Below are 8,204 nucleotides of genomic sequence, written 5' to 3' on the forward strand. Positions count from 1 at the left end.
ATCAGTTTTAATTAATTTTTTATACCCTTAAATATATAATAGTTTGTAATTATAATTGATGTTATATTACAATACATCTTAAATTTATGAAAACAACCTTCCGACAAAATATCTCATATGAACTCTCAATTCGCAAAAAAATGAACTTCCAAAAAAAAACTAAAGTACTTTGTGTTCATATTAAATCATAAAATCTTTTATATATTCTACAATTATTAAACACAGAAGCTACTCTTACTTAAAAGAATTAATTTACTAGAGAATGACTGCGCTGAATACATCACAAGCAAAGCATAAACGAGTTCACAGATACATTATGTTATATGAAAAGTATATTTTTATATTTTATAATTATTTTCTTCAAACGATGATCTCAACAGGTGTGGTAAACAAAATTCGTATCTCCGTCGAATTGTTGTTGTGTTACCACCCATTAATATCTTTTGTCATTAAACTTTTTTCTCTATTTCTTCATAGTTTGTATGAATTTGCAAATGATTTTTTACTCTGTTCGTAAATAGATTTAATATGAATATTAATCTTAGTTATGTAGCGAAAACTATAGTACGTATGTAGGCTGCTCTATGGTTGGGCTGAAAGATACCTCCTCATTTCTCATTTGTAAAATTTATAGATGGAAATGTGTATTCTGACACCAAGCAAAGGTATATATTTGTTACTTATTTATCATTAATTATTATTTCAATTTTTAATTTAATTATAATATTTATCACATTCATTGTATTATTTAAAGAAATTATTATTTTAATATTATTAAATTGATTATACAATACCTATATATATATATGTATTAAATAGAAATCTTTGACTTAACTTATAATTTTAGAGTTAATTACATTATATATATACATATTTATTTGTTATAATATATTAAATTATAATGGTTGAATTTAAATAAATATAGACTAGACTATACTAGATTACAAGCTATAATTATTGCATTTTGAATTAGCTTTAATATGAAAGTAAACTAGCTTTGAAGTATAAATAATTTAAAAAAACAATACAAAATCTATAATTATTTTAATTAAATATATTATATTAATTTTTTTCTTCTTTAAGTTCTTCTTCATTATTTTCTTTGCTTAGCATTGGTACTGTAATTTAAGTGTGTGGTCGCTTTATTAATTACTTAGGAAGATGATTTATTAATAGCTACGAAAGCAAAAAAAAAAAAATTAAAAAATAATATAAAATAAATGAAATAAAAAATTAATTGAAATAAAATTGATTGACTTGTAACGAATTAAATATATGTAAATTTATTAGGCATAAAATAATTAAAAAGAAATTTTGTCAAAACAAAGCAAACGCCTTGAGCAAAAGATCTGCCACACATGATTAGGCGTTTTGGTTGGTTTCAAATAAACAAAATTGAAGAAAAAAATATTTATTTATTTCTACGAAACATACTGGATTGGGTGTGTATAAAATTGGATAACACATGGGTATACACCATATCTTATATCTCAAGAATAACAATCTTAATATATTTTTTATAATTAACTTTGATTGGATTATTGTTTCAGTTTGTTACTGTTATTTTTAGTGAAAGTATCATATCTGGCACTTATCTTTTATATTACATTTCATATTAGCATTTTGGAATTCGTTGAGGGAAAGAGTCAGTTGAATATAAAATTTTTATGAATTTTATGAGAAAATGATATTAAGTTCCTATCTGCACTTCATAAATTCAATTCTACATTCTACAGAAGAATAATTTTTTTTTAGAGCTAGGCATGACAAAAAATTACTATGTGCTTAACATTACTTTACCCCAAGAAAACTTTTAGTAAAAGGCGTAAGATTTATTCGACAATTGAGGATGATTTAGAGTCAGACAGTTAGAGTTAGAGTCAGACAGAAGAATAGAATTTGTTTCACAAAAGTGCATCAAACGAAAAAGTGATATATGTGAGAATTCATTGATTATTTAATTATATTTTACATCTTATTTTTATTATGTGTTTAAAGGCATTAGTTGCACTTTGTCAATGAAAACGAAGAACGGTTCCGAAGCAAAATTTAATTAACTTCATGTACCAAAATCACAAAATGCATTAGTTGCGCTTTTTATTGTAAAGATTATTGATAAGCATTGCAAATTTTTTCTTTTTTTTTGTTTTTGTTTTTAGATTTTTAAAATAGCATCTTAAATCTTAAATTAATAACGAAAGATACTATATGGTTGCCAATTTTCCTAAGACTTACCTAAGTGCTTTAAATCAATAAATGTTGTATATATAAGGTAGTAAAAAAAGTTACTTAAAACAGCTGTTATTTAACCAAATAATACGACCCTTACTTCTATATGGATGTTTAGCGTTTAGTAAGGCCTCAAACATTACTATTCACCAGCTAGAAATTGCTCAAAGCCAGGCTCTTAGAAGTCTTTTCAAAGTACCATGGTATATTAGGACTAATGACATCCTCGGGGGCGTCAAGATTAATCCGATCAAAAAATACATAAAGGATAGAGCCACAAAATTATTTATGCAGAATGGTTACAGACTCCTCGGGGAGGAGTGCAGATCTGAGGTCGATTATTGCTTAGTCTGAAGAAGCGATAAATAGAGATTAAAAGTACTCAAGTACACTAACTCAACTAGCCTCAACATAATAACATAATAGTAACATATAAATTAATTAAAATAATTAAAATTTTATAGTTAATTATAATATAATTATAAAGACCATCAATAATTATAAAATAGTTTGAATATAATTATTAATTATAAATTATAAAAAATTTAATATTGGTTTACTTATTTTATACAAATTTTATTATTTCGATGAATAAACACAAACTGATCAGACGTTCAAGTTGAAAACAAGAAACGGTACAAAATGATAGCAAACTGATTAGTCTGAAGTTAAAAGAGTTTTCCTTAGCAGCTGCTTAATCCCTTTATTTTTATCTATGTGTGGAATAAAGAAGAGCATATGTAGTATAAAATTAGTGCAGACACATATCCAGTCGTATTCCTGCTGATATCTAATAAAGAAATTAACCATATGGCATCCACACGATAATATTTATTCATAGTTGCTTTGAATGACTTGGTCAAGTAAAATAAAAGAAATGAGCCATATTGCAGGATTTGAAAGGACTTCGTGCTGCACAAAAGAGCAGTTCAGATTTTGTTATAATTTAATTAAAATCATTTTTAATAAATGTGAGCAAGAAGTGGAGACTATATGAATAATATAAAATATTTTGCACAGAATGTACACACTTAAAATGTTGAGCTATGTTCATATAATTTGGTACCCTTTAAACGTTTTATAAATAATAAAATGTATTAGATTAGATTTTAAAATGGGTTGGAAACTTGTCACCACATCACTGCATCCTTTGAGAATTATTGAGACATACCTACATACCTCCATAGACAAGTAGTAGTTAATAACGCCATTATGTCCTTTGGAGAGATGTTGCCTAATTTCGTTATAAGTGTATCGGCAGTGGATAAGTACTGAAGTCTGAGTCTGGCGAGACTATCACAGTGACACAGAATGTGTTCTGCTGTTTCCTCTTCTTCGCAACAAAGTCTGTAGCTAGCGTCTCTAGTAATATTTAGGTTCGATAGATTCTTTTTAACTCCGCAATGCCCAGTGAGAAACCCTGTGGCAAGTTGGATGCCATTTCTGTTCAGCATAAGTAGCTCCCTAGTTAGTAAAAGCTATATTAAGTTTATTGAAAAATATGTAACATATGTAACCTCATGTGTTCTTGACCCATATTATGTCTTCAAATAACTTCAAATTTCCATTGTTAATAACACAATTCAACGACATATTCAATAAATTAGTTAAAAGAAACATTTGTTTCCAACACTTAAGCAATAAATACAATAACAGACCCTTCTCCCCATTCTTACAAATAATATTTTTAATGGATTCCAATTAAAATTTAATTGTAAATAAAATTAAATTTTAATCGTACAGGTGTTTTTTTGTTTAAAGGCTTATGTGCACAGTAGAAGCTTCTAGTTTTATGCATATTTTACTAGAGTCAAAGCAAACTCATAGACTGACACCTTATCTACAAACAAGAAAATGCTCTCAAATAAATTAGAAAGAAACTAATTTACTTTATTAGGTTAATATTTACTTCGATCATTATGCCTTTATTTTATTCTAATTGCGTCTACGGCTACAAATTTCAGACAATTTTTTGAATAGTTTCGTAATGAAATGGTTCGGGTTCAAAAGCCTCTTTAGCTCAGTGGCAGAGCACTGGTCTTGTAAACCAGGGGTCGTGAGTTCAATCCTCACAGGAGGCATACGCGTTAGGTGTAGTTTTTTTTACAACAAATCTGATATGAATGGATATTTATTATAGATAAGATCACAGTTACACATATACATGTACACATCTTAATGTATCTGAAGTATCTGATAGAATTACAGCTACTTTTTCAATTAACTGACAGTTTCTATTATTAAGACATTAATTAAGCAAATTGTTTTGGATTACAAAACAATCACCTTGCTCGTTATTCAAGATTTCGAATATATATATGTTTCTTTAGGTTTAGGACATAATGTCATATTAGAGCTTTAAACATGAATCGACTCTTGATATATAGGCAATATCTCTTAAATAAGCTCTACGACTATTTCCACAAAGTTAAGCAGGTACGTCATTGCATACACATTCATATGTAAAGAAATAATATTTACTTTGGTCTTTAGATGAAAAACCGCATAACTTTTTCTCGACATATTGATATTTATTAAATTATTTATCATTTTTCTTTACCTATAACCGAATAGTTTTATGATTTCTTTACAAATCTACCTCCCATTAAAGTTAGGTTAGCTTATTGTTGCAGTCAGGTTAGTTGATGAATTCACTGGGATACTACTGCATAACACATACCTATAGGAAAGAGGGGACTTAAATCTAGTAAGCACTACCCTAGACTGTTTGGAGTATAAATTATAGGGAATGAGTTGCAATTGCCACAATGAACCGTAAGTGTCAATCTTATACCATAGGAATCAGGGCCCACAATTCTGGCTGTTGTGATTTGTTGAGTTGAACCTCCTTAAAAAAAGAATCATAGTCCTGTGCTACGAGGTGCTATATCCCAAAAAACAGTAAAAGTATTCTATTACTTGTTCTTTACTTGTAAGAAGAAATAATATATAAATGCTCCGGTAGATGCTACTTCTACACTTCTTTACCATCTGCTATTAAATATGGGACAAGGAGTTTTTGGCTCCCCTTGACTTCTATGGCCTAGAAACTTCATTCACCGAAGTTTACAAACGTTTACTTTTGTCACTACATTAGTTTATGTTGTTTATATCGATTTTGTGGTTAAGGCGTCTTACGGGTAAAACTTTTGTCTCGAAGTCTACTAAGAGAGCAAAGTGATTTTTATTGAGAACTTGAGCTTTGGTTCTATATACAAGTATTAATAGGAAAATAGTCTGATACTATTTTAAAGTTATGGTGAGATTTCTGAATTTAAAGAAGTTCAACAGAGTATAATATGCTATATGTAGTGTTTAACCAGCCATTCGAGTGTTTATTTATCCGTGTTGTTATTAAATGCTACAACGGGATAAAGATAGTTTAAGGATTACATTATTTTGAACTTGTTCTCCACTGCTGTGATTGTTGGTCTCAGTAGTACTGTAAGTAGTTTTATTGTAGACAATACGCAACTTCATATTTTTTTCTCATTATAATAATTGTTTGACTAGCTCTAAGGGTTCCTACCACTGATGAGGTACTTTATTTTTCTTTAATTCTTTTAACGATTGTTAAAATTCCACTAAAACTAGTTGGGGTCTCAAACTTATCTCAATGCCATTGTTTGTACCGATATGTAGTTGAACTAGTGATGATGGTCTGTCTATATGGTTAAGGTACGTATGTTTACACTGTTAAGAGTTTACAACTGTTAAGATATAATCAACTAAAATGAAAAACTTTTTTAGTAGTTCAGGCTTATTATTGATACTGTGTTTCTCTAATTGTTTGTGTGTGTGTGTATCTCTAATATTTGATAATAATATTTACATAATATTTCATAGCTCAAAAACATTAACTATTGAACTAAATAGAAATAAATGTGATCCTGAATACTGATTTTATTCAATTATTAAATTTTTACTTTTTGATTGGCATGGAAATATTTAAATTAAAAATTAAAATTCTGTTCACGGTTGTAAGCCCTTCAGCAATTTTAGAGAGCAATTTTACAATTTTGAAGAATTGAAATAATAAAACACTTTGAATTTAATTGCGTAATGAAGATAAAATAAAAACACTGACAAAAATCGCAGTTAATTTTCAGACTACAATAGGATAACACAAGTGCGTGAATCAGGACAATACCGCCGAGGGATGAAAACAAAGCCGATCGCAGTCAAAAATTAATATGTTTCCGCTTGGAAGTTGCCTGCTGTGGCAGCTGCCTAAGCTCCCACAAATTAAAACGTGCGTAGATACTCACGCAGGCATGCGTGCGAATTCAACGTGAAAAGTGAATGTATGGCGCACGTGTGTGCTCGCACAGGACTAATTTATTCCGCGTGCGTAAAATGTTTTGTTTCTTATTCAAACTGGCACTGGCACTGGCCTATGATGAATGAGTCTCAGTTTTTTATTACAAGTCGCACATGATGCCAACTTTTCATCAAAACATGTTTCCTGTCAAAAGTGACGAATTGTGAAAAGGACATAATAAATGGCAACACATTTTTAACTTGTCATCCGAACTACAACAAAGCCGCCTCCGGGTTAAAGATTTTTTGAATAGTAACAATAACGTCATAACGATATATAAATCATGCGAAATACTGGAATTCAAATATGATAAAAAATGTGTAGTTACCCGAAAATATTCCCTCAGGGATAATGGTTGCGTACAGAAGAGTTTGAACCTTTCCACATAAAGCGATGAGTAAGTTACGCAACTAACTTTAGAAAGTAAAGTTTTTGGTTTGATAATACTATGTCTATATGTCTACATTTATTAATATTTTTATTAAATCAATATTACTAGAAATTTAATAACTTGTCGACGAATCACAACTCCTGAAAAAACAACTCATCAAAGATTATTTCTTCACTAAATACAAGTGAGTACTTTTTGCATTGCAATATTCAAAATATGAGACTCATGAATGAACCTTTGTCATCTATTGTAGTAAATAAAGATTTCAACAATAATCCGTTCATCCATCAATTGACAATTGTCTGCCAAAGTGATGGGTTCATGTTTTTATTCTTAAGAACATAAACTGATATAGAAAGTAAAACGATACCGCTTGATGGTGTGATCAATAATGCTGAGATGAAATGTATATTTCAATGATGAATTGGTAAAAATTTAATACTTAGGTTTCAATGCAATTCCTGATCACATAATTGACATAGTGATTAATTGTTAAACTGATTTGAAACTTTAATAAAAAGGAGAATTTCAGCCCTTCTCCTTCCTACTGGCAATATCAGTAGCTCTAAATTAAAAAAAAATTGAGTTAAATATTTAATTTAATTTTGCCACAAATTTTTAATGTGGAAGGTTCATTGTTCTTGTTTCTTTATTTATAACATGTAAGACTTACGTATAGAACAAGGCACTGAGATTCATTGGATGCGAGCATTGCGATCATGATACGATCTTTATATCAAGACTTCTGTCTTATGCGATTATTAATTAATTTCATTAAAATATCAATAACTTAGTAATCTTCTTTCCCAAGCATACCAAATTCGTTAATATTCTACTGACTTCTTCTTCGGATATCTGATACGTCAGTTAAGTGATATTTAATTCTATTCAAGAAACTTTACTTGACGTAAAGTTACGTATTCTCTCGAATCTTGTCTTTGAACTCTCGTAAAGGCCATGGTTTGTTGATATAGATCTTGTGCTTCAGATAACGCCACAACACGGGATTATGTTCAGTATTTTAAGTCTCTGTTATTTGAAATAACTCGCAATGATGATCCTGCAACACTTTTCTTCAGCTATATAAAGGTTTATTGTCTCACATGGAAGTACTCTACATTAATGTCTGAAAAACAAAATAAAATAAATTTTTACAAAAAAAAATTTTTAATCGGAAAGACAATAGGCAATAGGTAAGACAATAGGTTAACTAGTGTCATAAAATCAGCGCTTTATTAATGCTTTTTTTAGAAGGGCGTTGTT

At 29.2% G+C, this 8,204-nt stretch overlaps 1 non-coding gene across 1 annotated transcript; it reads left to right on the forward strand.

The window, feature by feature from the left end:
- The first annotated feature begins 4,238 nt into the window (after window positions 1-4,238).
- Window positions 4,239-4,310, forward strand: Trnat-ugu. Its single transcript has one exon. It is a non-coding gene; the product is annotated as a tRNA-Thr (tRNA).
- The last annotated feature ends 3,894 nt before the right edge of the window (window positions 4,311-8,204 follow it).

Source organism: Teleopsis dalmanni, chromosome 2 (genome assembly GCF_002237135.1).
Source record: "Teleopsis dalmanni isolate 2A chromosome 2, ASM223713v2, whole genome shotgun sequence".
NCBI lineage: Eukaryota > Metazoa > Arthropoda > Insecta > Diptera > Diopsidae > Teleopsis > Teleopsis dalmanni.